General features: G+C 41.1%; 1 long non-coding RNA gene across 1 annotated transcript in view; it reads left to right on the forward strand.

Annotated features, from left to right (window-relative positions):
• The first annotated feature begins 1,424 nt into the window (after positions 1-1,424).
• LOC132080228 (uncharacterized) overlaps positions 1,425-17,354 on the forward strand; it is an 85,904-nt gene continuing 69,974 nt past the window's right edge. Inside the window, exon 1 of the long non-coding RNA XR_009419535.1 lies at positions 1,425-1,475. This is a non-coding gene — a long non-coding RNA (uncharacterized LOC132080228). The remainder of the gene's footprint in view (positions 1,476-17,354) is intronic.

The raw sequence follows: 17,354 nt of genomic DNA on the forward strand, positions 1-17,354 counted from the left end.
TATCAATGCAGTCTCTAATTTTAATGGCCAAAACTTAGGAAATGGAAGAAACTCTGTGCCTGTGGAAAACTCACCTCTATTAGCAGAGGAAGAATAAAGAGCAAGGGACACTTCCAAATTTATTTGCTCTCCCAAGATTTTATTATTAGATTACTTTGGTCTAATTAATTGGACTCTGAACTTCTTATTGGGAGTTCTGTTTCAGACCTAGAGAGCTGATCTTGGGTGGTTTATTGGTAATTTCTTCAAGTTTCTCTATAACGTTCAAGTGTTGCTTCAGGCAGGGATTGTCTTATACAATAAAAATATGTTAATTTTCAATTTCTTTTCTGGCTGTTCTTGCTTTTGCTTTCTCCTCCCATCCAAGAGTCTTGGTGTTGGTTAAACTGCTTTCATTGAGAGCAGCTACTGCACTTTTGTATTTGAAGTGGCAGAGACTGAACCTTTGGTAGATAAACCCCCCAAAAAATCGTTAAAGCATTGAAAATTATGGTAAGGATTGCAACTTAAGATACTGTGGTTGCTTCTGGGTGCAGCACTGTAGTGGCAGCTGTGCAAGGAGAACTTCAGAGGCTTTTCAGAATGTGGGATCAGTCCTGGCTGTGGCTTTGCATGGGATGGGATTTTTGTGAGATAATTGTTTGATAGGTGTCAGCGGAAACTCAAAGCTTTTTTGATGCTGAGCAGTCTGAAGCGCTCCAGGGCTTGAGTGGTGTGCTTTGGAGATGTGCAAGACTCCTCAGTGGTGTGCTTTGGAGATGTGCAAGACTCCTCAGAGGTGTGCTTTGCTTTGGAGATGTGCAGGATTCCTCAGTGGTGTGCTTTGCTTAGGAGATGTGCAAGATTCCTCAGTGGTGTGCTTTGCTTAGGAGATGTGCAGGATTCCTCAGAGGTGTGCTTTGCTTTGGAGATGTGCAGGATTCCTCAGTGGTGTGCTTTGCTTAGGAGATGTGCAGGATTCCTCAGAGGTGTGCTTTGCTTAGGAGATGTGCAAGATTCCTCAGTGGTGTGCTTTGCTTAGGAGATGTGCAGGATTCCTCAGAGGTGTGCTTTGCTTAGGAGATGTGCAAGATTCCTCAGTGGTGTGCTTTGGAGATGTGCAGGATTCCTCAGTGATGTGCTTTGCTTAGGAGATGTGCAGGATTCCTCAGAGGTGTGCTTTGCTTAGGAGATGTGCAGGATTCCTGAGGATTTCTCTGCTGAGAGTGTGCTCTGGGTGGAACACTGTAGGGGGATAGAATATAAGAAAATAAAGATAGTGCAGAAAGTAATCTCACCCCTAAGGAGCTGCAGCTGGGCCAATTATCAAAGATTGGGAACAGCCTGACTTTAACAGGCCACAGGTGTAAGCAATGAGAAGAAGATGCTATAAAAGAGTGGAGTTATATTGAGCAGAGAACTGGAGTCAGTTGGGTGCTGTGTGAAGGAGAAAGAGTCAGTGCTGTGAGGAGCGGACCACGAGAAACACCAAACAGGTATGGAACCGAACTTTTGTGATAAGGAGCCAATAGTACGGAATCCCTGTGATAAGATGGCAACAGAATACTGCTTTTTGCTTGTAGCTCAGAACCATTGCTGACCTTATCCCCTCCAAGTTGTGTGTCCACATCTTGCTAATAGAAGAAAATGTGAGATAATTGTTGTGTTTTTGAAAAAAAACTCTGTGAGCTGAATTTCAAGTCCTATCACCTGGGTAAAACCTGGGCTGTGGCTGCTGTTGGTTTTCAGCATGTTGGGGTTTCATTGGCGCTGGGGAAAACTGGAGGGGAAATCTGATTTGCAGCTGCTCGGATTTGTGATCAGGGAGGAGCTGGCCTGGGGGGGTGAGAGGGACTGGAGTCACCTGGGGGAGCAGGAATGGCAGAGCTGGAACAGCCCCAGCACTGCCCTGTGGATATCACAGAGTTCCTTGGGCAGCAGAGTGGGCTCATGTGGCGCTCACAGGACGGATTTTGGATATCACAGAGTTCTTTGGGCAGCAGAATAGGTTCATGTGGTGCTCACAGAAGGGATTTTGGATATCACAGAGTTCTTTGGGCAGCGGAATGGGCTCATGTGGCGCTCACAGGACGGATTTTGGATATCACAGAGTTCTTTGGGCAGCAGAATGGGCTCGTGTGGTGCTCACAGGAGGGATTTTGCTGTGAGGATGTGAAGGAACCTGCTTGTGATGCCTCCTTGTAGAACTTGTGGTCACAGGACACCACCCAGGGCGTTGCTCTTTCATTTATTTGCTTTTCCTTTTTTTTTCATATTTCAACACAGACATGTTTAATTTGCCTATTGAAAGAACATTCATTAATAAAGTACCAGGTGAAACCTTAAAATAGCTCATCTGAAACAGGAAATTTCACTTGATTTTGGTCTGAAATAGACAAATACTTATCAGAGACTTAAAACATTGGGCAGTTATTGAGCATTATTTTCTATTTCCTCAGAAGGCTATTCTTTTTTTTTTGTAATTTTATTTCTCTTCTCAATTATAAGACTTTTTTTAGGGTAACATCTACTTATTTAAGATTAGGGATTTCTGCTCTGAGTTGTACCTTTATCAGTCCTACAACTCCACTACCCTCTAATAGATTTAGTTTGGAGATAGTCACCAGTGGGGAGAATTGTGCTGCTCTGGAGACAGGATTCCTGTCTTGTTTCTCCCTTTTATATTGCCTCTTTAAATGAGATGTTCCATTTCAGAGGATAAATGTGGTAAAATGTTTCTTTGTGCATTCCCCCAGTTGTTAATAAAATAAATAAGCTCAGGCAAGTCAATGCATTTCTTAGAAGAGTCTCATCTAGTTTTTTATTCTGTTGTATTTATTGGAGAGTGGTTTTGGTATTAATCCTGCATGAGGCACAGTTAGACTTGCCTTTTCTATCTTTTATCTGCCTTTTAATAAGGCAAGTCAAGGGTGTGGTTATTGTCAGATTTACTTCTGGAGCAGAGTAATAAATGAGGTTTTAATGGAAAGTTGGAAACACTGATGATTTATGGCTTCCTACAACACTCATTAGACATCTACATCAGCATGCAACATGCCATAAATTATGGTGCATGCTGTAAAAAGCCATAAATTGTCATTTCCAATGCGAGTTATCACCACTGAAGACTTTTATTCCCTGCTGTTACTGTGAGTTTCCACAGCTTCCTCACCAATTCCCTGACTAATGATTTCAGCAGCTGCAGGAAGATGACCCAGAGATGCAGTGCCTGATTAGGCAACACAATTGCCTTAAAGCTGGGGAGTCAGAGGTTAAATTGCTTTATAGAGAAAATATGCTCTCCTCTCCTGGTGCCTTCCCTGACACTGAGCATTGCTGAATTCCATTTGCACCAACTGCAGCATTGCCCTGGCTGCTGTTCATGTCTGCCTGCTGAAAACCAGAAATGCTTTAAAAGCAGCAAATATCCCTTTGAGGTGAGCTCAGTGCTGTGGAGCAGTTCAGTCTCTGCTGCTGATGTGCCCCTCACAGGGCTTGCAGCAGAGGAGATGGTGGTGGTGATCTTGGTGATGCTGCTGTAGCACTTTGGAGGGATGAGCCATCCAATCACGGGGTTTGGGCTTGATTCTGGATTGCAAATCCATTGGAGTGGGGCTAATTGGAGGGATGAGCCATCCAATCACTGGGTTTGGGCTTGATTCTGGATTGCAAATCCATTGGAGTGGGGCTGAATGGGGTGAGGGAGTTGCAGGGAATGCTGCAGGTTTGTTCTTGAGCAGGCTCCAGGGAAGGTGCTGTGTTCCTCCAGGTTGTGGTGGTTTCAGTTCCAGGAGGAAGGCAGGAAAGACTGCATTTAAATATCCTTCTGATTTTAGTCACCTTTGGGGCTCCTTTTGATTGAAAAGTGAGCGGTGCCTTTTAGGCTGCTGGCTGTGAAATGTCACGATGGGAACTACACGCTGCAGCTGGCAAATGCAATGCAAGCCCCAAATAATTCATCCTGGCTTTCCCAAGACATCCTTTCTGCTCTTTCCCTGCACACTCGTGTGCACAGGGCTCTTGGGGAGGTTTTCCTGAGCCACACCTTCATTAAACCTCTCTTTAGCAATTATCCTCCCTCATCCAGCCCTTGGGCTCAGGGTGCTGTGACGGAGGGACCCCTCTCCAAAAGCCTGGCTGTAATCTTGTTTTAGGCACGATGAAAAGGATAATTCTGATAAAACGAGTTTCAACGTTTTATAACCATTTTCGTTGCGTTATAAGAAAGCTTTGTGTGCTCCTCCATCCCCCCACCCTGTCTCTGCCTCCTAAAGCACATTTTTGGCTAAATCGTGCCCTCTAGTGCCGCAGCACGGTGGGATTCACACTGCAAACCTTTGTCGTGGCGGAAGTGCTGCTCTTTTCTAATCAAATACAGTTCACATGAATAGCTAATTTCTGCTTTTTGCCAGGTGAGGGAAGGGCAGTGGGTCTGTGACTGTGCTGTGTTCTAAAGGTGCCAGACTGGAGGGCGGCAGAGCTGGCTGAGCCCTGCAATTCTCATTTAGCAGCAATTTCAGAACTCTCCATGCCATGGGTGGCCTCGAGAGCAGTCCCAAGCCAGGAAAGAGGAGCTGAATTAGAAATAAATTTTAGTTTATTTTTTTAAATTAAATCTGTAGTGCGTCCAGTTGATTACACTGAGAAGGGCCGGTGAGCATTAGGAAATTAAAAATAAAAAGTTGCCTGGAGTAAATATATAACCTGAATAAAATAACTGTGTTCCTGGACTTAAAGTCCAGGAATACCTCTTAGAGTCAGGGATGATGGAGAGCTTTTGCTGACCGCTGCTTCCAGCCATGGTTTGGATTCAGCCTGAGGGCTGCAATATCCTATCCTGCTGTTCCCAAGCACAGATCACCCCTGCTTTACGATGCTCCCACACTTCACATATTCACGTACACCCCACACCTCACAGCAATGGAAACAATGGCTGCAAAATGAGTTTGCCGTTGTTCAATTCATTCAGATTTATTGCAGGACCTGCCCCTGTGCCATCAGTCCTGTGCTGCCCTCAGAGGGATCCCCGAGGATTTCAGCAGTGAATCCTGTGGGACACATTTGGGTCGCAACTGTGAGTGAAGGGAGAGAAGGGTTTTGTGTTCAGGGTGCATTGCATTAAATAAGCATATTTCATGAAAAAAATGAGGCTCTACTCCTACTGAATTATTTTACAACTTCTAAGATATGGAATTTATTCACAGGCTCAAGTTTTTTGTGCTTTCAAGGCATACCTCAACTCTTACCTTAAAAGGCTATTTAATAAAATAACTTCATTCTCAAGTGACCTTTGATGTTGTACTTGATTTTACATTGAGGGGTTTCTGTAATCTGTTTTAAAAAAACTACAAATCTGAAATTTTTAAGAATGGAATATCTGATAAATTCAGTTTCACATGGTTGTTTGCCATGTGTTTGAATGTTGTTTCAAAACATTGGGTCTGTTGTTCTGTTTTCTGGGGGTTTTTGTGTTTATTTTCATTTTGGAAATTGAAAGTGTTTTTGCGTTTTGGAAGTTGAACATGTTTACTCCTTCCCAATGAACTTTTTTGGGGTGATGGTGAGGAATCACAACTTGTCAAACATTCAGAATTTAGGAACGATTACTTTCTCATCTGTCGGAGTGATTTTTAATCAGTCACAAATACTTATCTCAAGATGCCATGGTTTTTTTACTACTTTCCTATGACTATTGAAGAAAAATAATTAAAAATATAGAATATGCAATCTAGTAGTTGAATTGAAGGATGCTGTAATGACATCTGATTCCAGTCAGGGATAGAAGGTGGGGAAGTTCCTTGTCTGTGACAAAGTCTCTTATATAGCCTGGATGAATTTTTGCATCCTCTCAGTAAATTTTGCAGCCATTGGGAGACAGATCCTGCAAGGCCACCCAGGAAAACTAAATATGTGATGACTGACAGAGTCATGTGGGTTGTCTCCATGTTTTGTCAAATTAACACCTGATTTGAGAACAAGAAGAACACGGGTGTGAATCTCCAGTCAAGCTTTTGCAGTCTACACGAGGGCATTTTTAATGCAATAAAAGACAGAACTCTAAAATTGGTGTTTTGAGCAACAATTTCTGATTTGGAGACTGCTCAAGAAACTTCAGAGTATTGTCCTGGGCAGGATTTATGATTTCTCTCCTGCATCCCATTCACTGTATTCCAACTGTGTCAGCATGCTCAAGGTCTGTTTTGCAGTAACAGATGTTTTTTCCACTTCTGCACAAAGTAACTGCAGCTGATACTTAATCATAAATATCTCTAAGAAGATATTTTTAAATTAAAATGGTAGAAATTACTTCAAAATTACCACAGGCTTGAAATATACACACTGCATTTATTTGTTTTGAATTGATGAATTGTTTATGGAGCACATACACACAAATCCTTTTGTTCCAAAATGAATGGGTAGAGAAATTTGGAAACATTGGCTGCAGGATTTCTTTCCATTTCTAGCTTGCCTCTCCCTAGCTATTAGTCAGCTGTGTATATAAGAGCTCTGTCTGGATGAAAATAAATCAGTTGTGCTGATTAAAAGTAGCTTAATTGTTGTCTTCCACTTGCAAGGATATTACAAAGCTATGTCTTTCCAATGGATAAAAACCTCTTTGTGATTTCTCACCTAAATTTATTGTAGGGCCACACTTGGGCTGATTTAAGATCTTGAATGTCCTTTAATACCCAAAGCTGAAGTTCAGACTAAACAAAACATTTGCTCTTTGGAATTTTAAAGATCCCAGTGAAAAATCCTCTACAACAGGACCTGGGGTAGTGTCTGGAGTTGGAAGAGAAGGGCTCTGTTCTGGAAGCAAAATCTTTTGGATGTTTCACAGTAATTTCCAATCACCGGATATTTAAAAATACACAATTTCTGTAGCTGGCCTTGAACTCGGATATTGGCAAGTAAAATATTAATGAAGTATTATAATGTCCAACTTCTTTGACCAAAAAATAAGATTTGGTCCAGATTCCTCCATCTGGGCCAGAGCTGATTTTGTAAATACATTCTGGTACAAGGTTGGAATTTGTCTGTGCAGTATAAGAGTAGGAACATGGAGAGTAAATTCCGTTCACAGAGATGGAAATTCCATTCCTGAATGTGTCCTGAAGCGATTCTGGATTTGCCTTTGCCAATTAGTTTTTTACTTACTTCTGTATGAAAACCAGCTGATACCAGGTTTTCAAGCTGACATTCATCCCTTTAAAAATATATGAAAAAGTAAATTTTATTTTGTGTTTAACCTTCAAACTTAAAGATTGTGGCGGAGATTTTTTGTTCTTTTATCCTTCCTGCCCTGGCAGGGATTTCTGCCCAGGATTTGCAGGAGTTTGAGGCATGCCAGTTGCCACTGTGCTGCTGCAGGAAGGACAGGGTGTCATTACTGCTTGCTGTGGAACAAGGATTTTCATCTGGCAGCTCAGTGGAAAGCAGGAACTGATGATCCTGTGCAGGTGGAGACTTTTTAGATTACAAGCCAGAAAATGCAGCCTGGTGTGAAAACTCAGCTGCTGAACTTGTGAAACACTTGCTGATATCCCCAAGGGTTTTCTGAAGCTGTTAGTGCTCAACGCCATCAGACAGACCCAAAACAACGTTTTACCAGAATTTTTTGGAAGTTCTGTCTGTGTTGGTAGCAAGGAGAAGTTAAAAATGAGAACCACAGAGTGAAAAATCATTGTTACTACAGCATGGAACAAATCTTTGTGCTGAGAAAATGAATTATATTTAAAAAATTAGTGGAATATTGTTGGTTTCCAAGCCTCACAAAGGCAGGATGGTGATGGTTTATGATCTGTAGATTCTTGATTAAGTCTCCTTGCTAATTTTCTTTTAATATATTCTTATTGTGGTTAATGGGAAAAATCAACTCATGCAGCAGCACCTGAATGTTTTGGTGACATTTTCTAAATCCCTGAGGTTGTAATAATTCCAAGGCAGTATATTTATGTGACTTTTAATAACAAATGTGGAGGCTGGTATGAATTCAGGCATTAACACTGCACAGAAGGAAGCTGTGAAGGTGTACAATAACTAGAGAACTCCATGGACTGGAGGAATAATTAAAAAAAAAAATAAAAGAATTAGTGGATGTGTTTCAAGGGAGCAGCAAGGTTGACAGGACTGCATAGCTTGCCTTCAGCAAGGTAATTTGCTCACAAAATGCTGCGTGTCAGGCTTTTGGGTCTTCTTCTGACCTCTATATAAGGTTTGAAAGAATCAAAATAAATCTCAGCATGGCAGTTAGGAGATGGAAACAGGCTCATGTGAGCCAATAAACCAAATCCTGACAGCAGCAGTGATTACTGGGAAGAGAAACAAAAAAGGAGTGGATGTGCTGTAGGCATTCTGGAATTATTGTTGTACCTTGGGTCCCCCTGGTCATAATCTGCTTTTGGAATGTGGTGGAAAGCAAGTGGTGAAATTTACTGGATCTGTGAATAAATACTTCTCAGAGGGTAATGCATTCAGTGGAAGTAGGGTTTTTCTTGCAAATGTTTAATGGCACATTAGACTTGCCTCTAATGTATTGTGAATGATTAGTGGAATAATCTTGAAGAATGACTTTGAGAGCATTGCTGACTTGAACGTGTTTATTATGGAGAATTCCATTTTGACATACCAGTGGTGTGACATTGTTTTTGGAATTTGCATGACAAAACTTCTGGGTTGCCTGCTTTAGAGAGCAGTGGAAAATGGGTTAGTGATAGTACAAAAAAAAAAAATAGAAAATACACATTTCCATCAATATTCCAGCCGAGCCAGCAGAGTTTTATACAGAATTTTAAGTGTTCCAAAGGAAGAGAGCAGATGAGAAGAATAGATCAGCCAGAATAAAATCTTATTAATGAGCACATAAAATTCATCCCCTTGGTGAAGCAATGGTGAAAGATTTTCTCTCTTTCTTGTAGCCTGGACAAGTCTGTATCTGCAAAGGAGAGTGAATCCTTTCCCCTCTCTTTTATATTGAGCGCAAACTCTTTATTTTCATTCCACCTTCAGAGATACACCATATTTTGAATTATTAAGATGACTTTTCAGCGAGAGACAGCTCTGTTTCTCTTTAAACACCCTGATCTGAGCCCAACAGTTCTAATCCTCAGCTTTGCCCTCCCAGAGCTGATGTTTAACTCTGCAGCCCTGCCTGTGGTTGCTGCAGCGCTTCAGGAGACAAAATGCTGCTTCAAACCAGGCACAAATGTTCCCAGTGACACCGCTCAGAATAAATAACTCTGGGTAAATGTCAGGCAATTGTCACTCCTTGCATGGCTGGCTCTGCAGTGGGCCGGGCTTGCGGGGATGAGTAACCTGAGTGGGACACGATGAGCGTTTCAGGATTTCAGGCCTTTCTGCTTGTCTTTGTCGCTTTTTCCCCTCTGTCAGCGTTTTCTGTGGTGTCTCAGACGACAGGAGTGCTGTCAGTGCCACTTTGGGGTCAGCACCCACCCCAGGCACTGAGCTGCTGCGGCACCAAGTTTAGAATTGCCAAGTTTGGAGCTGTGCCCAGAGCGTGGCAGCGGGAGCAGCTGATGGTTTGGGTGTGGGATTGCCTTTGGGGCTTGGTGTGGGTTGGCTGTGATGGTTTGGGGTGTGGGATTGCCTTTGGGGCTTGGTGTGGGTTGGCTGTGATGGTTTGGGGTGTGGGATTGCCTTTGGGGCTTGGTGTGGGTTGGCTGTGATGGTTTGGGTGTGGGATTGCCTTTGGGGCTTGGTGTGGGTTGGCTGTGATGGTTTGGGTGTGGGATTGCCTTTGGGGCTTGGTGTGGGTTGGCTGTGATGGTTTGGGGTGTGAGGTTGGCTTTGGGGCTTGGTGTGGGTTGGCTGTGATGGTTTGGGGTGTGGGATTGGCTTTGGGGCCTGGTGTGGGTTGGCTGTGATGGTTTGGGGTGTGAGGTTGGCTTTGGGGCTTGGTGTGGGTTGGCTGTGATGGTTTGGGGTGTGGGATTGGCTTTGGGGCTTGGTGTGGGTTGGCTGTGGTGCTGGCAGTTCATTTACAGACTCCAACAGGACGGGACTGCTGGGACAGCGTCTCAAGCTGTTTATTTTTCAGCATCAGTCTCATTACGTGATTGTGATAATGGAAAGATGCTAACAGCTCACAAATCCAGGAAGCAGGCTGGAAAACTTAATGTTACAGCATACTTTATAACCTTCTCAACCAATCACATGAGGCAAAAGCATATTTACAGTAGTTCTATCCAATTACCATAAGCACACGTAGCTTTGGTTAAAACAATACCTACTTATTTCAATACCAGTTTCTGAGGCACAACGCATTTTTCCAATTTTTAGTCCTAGGACCTGAATTTCATGGAAAAACTGAGTTTGCTCAATTAGGTTTTGTTTTTTTTTTTTTTTGGGCTTTGTTTTGGTTTTGTTCTGTTTTGGTTTTTGTGGGTTTTTTTTGCTTTTGTGTGTTTTTTTTTGTTTTGGTGGATTTGTTTTTTTGTTTTGGTGTTTTTTTTTTGTTTTGGTTTTTTTTTGTTTGGTTTGTGTTGCAGTTTTTTTCCCTGTTGCGTTTTAGTTCTTTTTTTATTTTATGGAACGCATGTAAATTGCAGCTGGGACGCAAATTTGCACATCGGTACTTTTTTTTTTAAAAATCTTTCTGTTAAAAAGAAAAATTATATTTGCCTCAAGAAAATCTTGAACCAACTTAAATTCAACACTTTGCTGTCCATTACAAAGGTGGGGGAAATAAAACTCAAATTTGTCATGTGCCAGACTGAAAATAGAGCTAAAGACTTTGGAGGAGGGAGGAGGAACAGGAGGTTGTGGTGGACAGAGGCGCTGTGGGAAAAGCAGTCCCAGATGTATTGATTGTTTTGTGCAGCTGCTTTAAAGGATTTTACTACCCAAAATCAATAACAACTTCCATCAGTCTTAATGAATCAAAGTGACAACTAAAAGTTTTAAGAATTGGTGGTTTTGGCTTGGAATACCAAATATTAGTTTTCTGTATTTGTACACTATAGAAAAGGGTGGCTTTGGTTTTGGTTTTTTAAAAATCTTTCTTTTACAGAAAATTCAGTTTTCTCTCATTGGCTTTGCCCAACTGAGCTTTGTGAATTTGGAAATGTTACTGCATTTACTGTTTGCTCATTTGTTCAAAGTAGAATTTTATCACTTGTTCATCTCTTGTGGGTTTTTGTGCATCAGTGTTTGGCTGGGCTTTAAGCTGTTGACTTAGTATGCAGTAAATTGATAAATTTTCTACTGGTTTGCAGTAATTAAACTGAATTAATTGAGCTGTTCTGTTGTTTGTAGTAAGTACAATGGTGTATTAGTGCTTAATAGCTTTACCACTCCATTTTTGTGGTTCTACAGCTGTAATTGGACTTTACACAGGCAGTTAAAGTATTTATTCTAATTATTTTTATTTTAATAGCTAATATTTAAGCCATGCTTTTAGCTGAGTACAATTTCTCCTGCTGCCTGGCACTTGTTGATGGTAAATATGAAGTAAACGATGTAAATGCTTTGTCCATATGAAAACACCCCCACCCATGCTGCTGATTGGCAGCTGGATTTAAGATATTAATTAAAAACCCTTTCATTTGTCCAGCCTGGACAATTTTCAGCCCATTTATAGGACCTCGTAGTCCCTTTATCCCAATCTACAAATTTGGCTACAGGGATGCTATAGGTAATTCTGTCAGAAGTCTTTCTATCGTTATCATTAAAATGATATAACAATTCCCTTCATTGTTTAATAAAAATGAGGTTTTGAGATAAACTCTTAAAGTTTTAGAACATAGTTATTTTAATCCAGGCAAGCAGCAACAGTTTCTCTGTAGAAAGCTCTTTTCATAGAAAAGAGAGGTTTTATAGTGTAATTATGTCTTTGTAAAGGGGAAAAAGTCTTTGAAGTATCTGTGGGAATCAATCTCCATAAAAATTTAATGTCACCTTGATGTTTTAATTGTGTGGGATCAAAATGCAAAGAGGCAGAAAGCCTGGTACCTCAACAAGTTCTGATGCATCTCTTCCTGTAATATTGAACTTCTCAGAGCCATTTATCAAGTTGGAGAAGAAAAGGAAACATTAAATGTTAAATATTTCTTGGGATCCACCTGTGGTTTGTCAGGTCTTTGTGAGCCCTTTAATTGAACAGGGAAAATAAGCAGTGGGGCACTTTCTGCACTACTAAACAGGGAGAGCTGTGGCTCTGGTTTTATGCCAAGGTGTTTTCCAGATTTGGAGTGAGAATTGGAACAGCAGGAGCCTTCATGACCAGTGGATTTCATCTTTCCCTTTTGAACTCGGGTTGTTGCAGCTGGGGAGGGATTTTTAGCCCAGAAAACCCACGAGGAATTTATTTCCTGAAATGTGCAAGTGCAATGGAGTTGGTCTAATGTGTGAGAGAAGCATCTGATGGCAAACTGTGTGAAATTTCTCCTGGCAAAACATCAGTTCCTTGTTCAGGAAGTGATTGGGAATCAACAGGGATGCAGGAAGATGTTTAATCAGAGAACACGGTGAAAATCTGTCTAGGAAATAAGATTTCCTGTGTATTTAATTATTTTCCAGCCCACTGACTTGGGGGCTGGGAGTAAAGTGTGTTTTTCTTGTGCAAGACCATTCACAAGACAAAATTAACTGTACAAGTGTGGCTATTCCATAGTTTTCTTTCCCACTTACTGTATTAAATATGCTAGAAACAATGTCTGAAATGTTTATCAGGGGATTTTAATAATTTACTGTTTCAGAAACTGTGATTTAACATTGTCATGTTGTGAATGAAATAAGTGCAGTTTTAAAGATAAATCACTAAGTGGAGATTTTGAGTTTATACTCTAAAACTTTCTCCCCAATTCTATTACTGCGACATAATGTGAAAACTCAGTAGATCAGAAACCATATTTCTTTTGAGTTGTTGGTTGGTTTTTTTTTTCCCCCAAACGTATCCTAGTGAAAATAAATCTCACTGCTCTGAAGACTGGCAAATACAAACTGTTCTAATGAAGGATCTTTCAACATGAAATATTTTATGTGCCTATCAATGTGGTCACATTGCTTCAGAAGTGTGAAGCACAAGCAGAGCTCAGGTTTTAAGGTATAATCCTTTCTGATCAGGGAGATGGAATGCCCGTTGTCCAATGCTGATGGAGTGGAAAGAATACACTTCAAACCCCAAAAAAGCCGCCTGAATGCAGAGACTCCCTCAGCAGGGCCCAAAGCTGAGGCCGTGGGGATGAATTGCTGCTTTCAGGAGCTCACCCTGTGCCCCCCAGAGCAAGGCTGGACCTGCAGGGTCCATTCCATTAAATGTCACAGCCCCGTCCTGAGGTGTGCTGCTCTTGCACACCCTGTGTTTTATAAATAGTGATTTTTTTTTTAAATTGATAAGCGATTTTCATGTTCTCATCAGAATTTCTCTGAATGAAACCTTTGTTCTGAAAGGTGGCAGGAGCAGGGACACCCAGGTCTTACACGAGGGAATTTACAAGAAGTGAATTTCCCTGTCTCAAGGAAAACACTGGAAAATGGAGTCTTTATCTGCCCAATAATTATGAGTATTTTGTGGCATCATGCAGTGTTGTTTCCCTAAAGATATTTTATATTTGGTCCATGCCCATTCTGAGTATGGGATACTTTCGTAGTTTGACGTAGAAAGTGTGATAAAAATCAGGTTGTACTCTGTGGAAAGATAACTGCAAAACCAGGGCTGAGCTTTGGGCATTGATACATTATAAATACAAATTGCAAGTGAATAGATTTAATTATTTTCTTCTTTCTTCTAAGTGACCATCCAGCAAATCAAACACGGGGAGTTTGCTCTTTTGTGTGGCTTCTCAATTGGCTGCTGTGAAAGAAAATGAATATGAAGAGAAGTTAAACATGCCTTGGTGTGTTCTGCCTTTGAATGCATTGAAATATTAGTGCATTGAAGGAGATTACGACATGAACTCAATTACCACATTGTACTTCCACTGCAATTTTTCTCAATTTAGAGGCTGCTTATTCTATTAAAATAGAGGACTTGAACTAATGGTGATTGGTGATCTGCCCTACTGGCTTTTTTTTCCCTGATTTAAATCAAGTTTCCTTGTGCCATTGATGGTATCATTTAATATCTATCAGCCCATTTATCCAATTTAGAAACAGAAAAGGTCCTGGAATGCACGTTTTCAATAACACAGAGCAAGCTGAGGGTGTAATGGGTAGAGATGCAAATAAGGGCTGGAAACACCCTCAATTCAGACCTTGCTAGGAGCCATGCTGGGTGCTGGAGCCCAGCTCTGTCCTGGCAGGCTCTCAGGGCAGGCCCTGCTGTGATTTTTGGCATCTCCAGACTGATGAGCTGAGCAGAGAGGTCCCAGCCATGGCTTGGCAGGCAGAGGTTCCAGAGAATTTTAGGAGATGAGGCCATGTGGGCTCTGCTAGTGTGCCAAACCCCACTTGGGCTCTGCAGCATCAGCTCCATGCTAAACCACTGGAAAGGGTTTCATCTCTCTTCCCATCCCTGGTGCTTTTGGGGTTTCAAGCATTAGAGCATCTTTAATTACCTTTATTGGAGGTCTTTCAGCTTTGAAAACTGGGAATACATGTCAGCAGAGACCCCACCATGGTAATTGGCACGTTGTGGCAATGCCTGCACAGCGTTGTTCCTATTTCAGGCTGCTGCAGAAAAGATTGTTTGCTGATTTTTCCCAGAAGTATAAAATTAATTCAGTGTAGGCTCTATCGAGTAATTTTGTTTATGAAAAAGAAATTGCAATTTCTCAAACTGTGAATTATTAAAGTCTGCTTTGCTCAGAAATATTCTGAGATCCAGAGCAGCTCCCTTTCCCTTTATTTCCTTCACACAGAACATTTTTCTGTCTTATAAATCCCTGAATTTTCTATTTTCTAATTTTAAATTTCAGGAACACCAGCCTTGCTGTTCTGGACACTTGGCTTAGCTGCTGACTTTTGTCCTATGGATTTTCTGGTTCCATGGTAGTTCATGATGTTTATCCCATGTGAGATGCTGGGATGACCCTGTTCCCTTGAATGATGTGCAGGATCTTTGCTTTCTTTCCAAAACCAGTGAATAATACACAGACTTCATCAATTATCTCCTCAAAGTTTGTCATTGATGCATTTTAATCTCATAATGTGCCCAATGCATTCATGAGCAAGACAAACATGTTGACAAGGACTATAAATGACTTTGGTATTGACCATCAGTCATTTTAATTAGCAAATCTCTGAATACACTGGAATCGATTTGTTCAATTAGAAATTAATAGAGGTTCCTAGTCAGGGTATGATGTTGATTTTGAAATGCTGAAATTGGCAGTATCACCAGATGCCAAAGACAAGAAATAATTGGAGCAGCTGGAGTAGAAATGGGATATTGTTAATTGTGCTCCTGGTTTATCACGTTCCCGTTTACAGAAGTGCTCTTTGAAGTGAGGTGGCAATGAAATTGGTCTCTTACTGGATTTGGCTTGATCATTTCTTTCTGCTGAATAATTACACCCTTAATTTTCATGACTAAAAGCTGGTAATCCAGGACATAATGAATGAAACTTTAATTCACTAATTGTGAGTTGATCACCCACCGATGTAATTAATAACGGAGCTGGGTTCCTGGAGGCTGCTGTGATGGCAGCACAGGTTCTGTGTGCCAGGAGGGACAAAGAGCAAAGTGATGACAGAGGCTGTCCCAGAGGGACAGGACCCCTCCTGCAGGATCGTTTCATGTCCAGTGCTTTTATCTTTTATTCTGAGACAATAAAGAGCATTAAATGGAACCAATACAATAAATGTGAATATAAACAGACATCTGTTTATTGAGGGAAAACCCAAACCAAATTATTAACAACCCCCTCTCCCCACAAAAAATCCCAAACACCCCAACCAAAGGGGAAAAGAAAAACAAACAATTCAGAAATAGTTTGGGCTCAGACTTGAGTGAAAGTGAGAACTCTCCATTGCAGTTTGGTTCATTTACATCTCCATTGGTTCATTTACACCTCGTAGGATGCTTTACACAGAAGTGTAAAACAGGAGATTTTTTTGAGATCACTCTTCCTGATGATTGCTCCCTTCTAGTTCCATTTATTTCAACATGGATAAAATACAGATTAAAGGGTGGCAGAATATTTTGCTCCTAAATGTGGTTTACCTGTTGACTTTCACTTCCTGCATGGGGAGATTTTAAGATAAATGCCTTTCCATGACTGGAAAAGGAGACGTTTTTAAGTGCTGGATTGAAGTGCAGTTTTTGTGAGCATCTCTGTTAAAAATATACTTGATTTACATCTGGTTTGGGGTTTTTAATTTTTTAAATTTATTTTTGTGGAGTGTTAGAGCCTGGCGCTCATTGCTGTCATTCTCTCCTGCCTGGTGAGCCACGAGTGCTGCTGTCATTAGAGCACTTTCTGTGACATTTCCGTCAGCACTTTCTCTCACCCAGGTATTCTCCTCTTCTCTAGCAAGGAAGGATCTTTTAAGATTTGAACTCTGCTTATGACTCTTTCTTACACATTTTTAATTTGTTGCTAAGAATAACAGCTGGCTGTAAGTCCAGCACCTCGTACTAGAAAGGTGTGACAGCAGTTAAATTTTCTGGGATCACCTCTAAGTAAGTAACATTTCTTAAATTTACACTATTTAAGGCATTCATTAGTAATTTTCAATTCAGAATGTGAGATAATGCCAGTTCAGTAGTTTCAATTAGGCTCAGCTCAAGCTTTTGAGTTCTTCTGTAATATTTTGTGTTTTCATGGAACTGAGATGGACAGAAAGGAGCATCCTTTAATTTCCTATCTCAGAAATACTTATGGTTGCAAACTGATTGGGCAGCCACTGCTTTGTGCAGGTCAAGGAGAAAAAGCTGGATAATTCCTCGAGTTGTTAAAAACAGCACAAAAATCAAATTTCAGATCCTTTCGTGCCTTTTTCCTCCCTGCTGCAGGTCACTCACTGATCTGCTTTCCTCTTTTCCTGCGTGAGAGGGTTTATCTTGATGGGAGTTCCTGCCAAGTGACTTTTCCCTCCTGGAACTCTCCCTTCCTGCCCTGTGCAGTTCTTCCGATGGAATTGAGTTCCTGAGGGCTGTAGGCTGGCTCAGAGCAAGTCAGGCCTACAGGAAGGGCCAGCTTTGTAATGAGGAGGGAGTTCAGCCATTTATATTGAGATCGCCACAGTGATGAGCAGAAGTGTTTCCATTTAGATGAAAACAGATGAGTCAATTATTTTCCTCAAATATTGTCTCTGCATATTTTGATGCCCAAATATTGTGATTTTTCTGCCTTTATCCAGGCTGATGTATTTGCTGATATTGACCATCAAATTTTCTGAGGAAATGTCCTTTTTCCTTTGCTGAAAAATGGAGCACTCGGGATATTGTTATGAAAAATCCTGATCTGAGAATA

This window comes from Ammospiza nelsoni, chromosome 15 (assembly GCF_027579445.1).
Source record: "Ammospiza nelsoni isolate bAmmNel1 chromosome 15, bAmmNel1.pri, whole genome shotgun sequence".
NCBI classification, from domain to species: Eukaryota; Metazoa; Chordata; class Aves; order Passeriformes; family Passerellidae; genus Ammospiza; species Ammospiza nelsoni.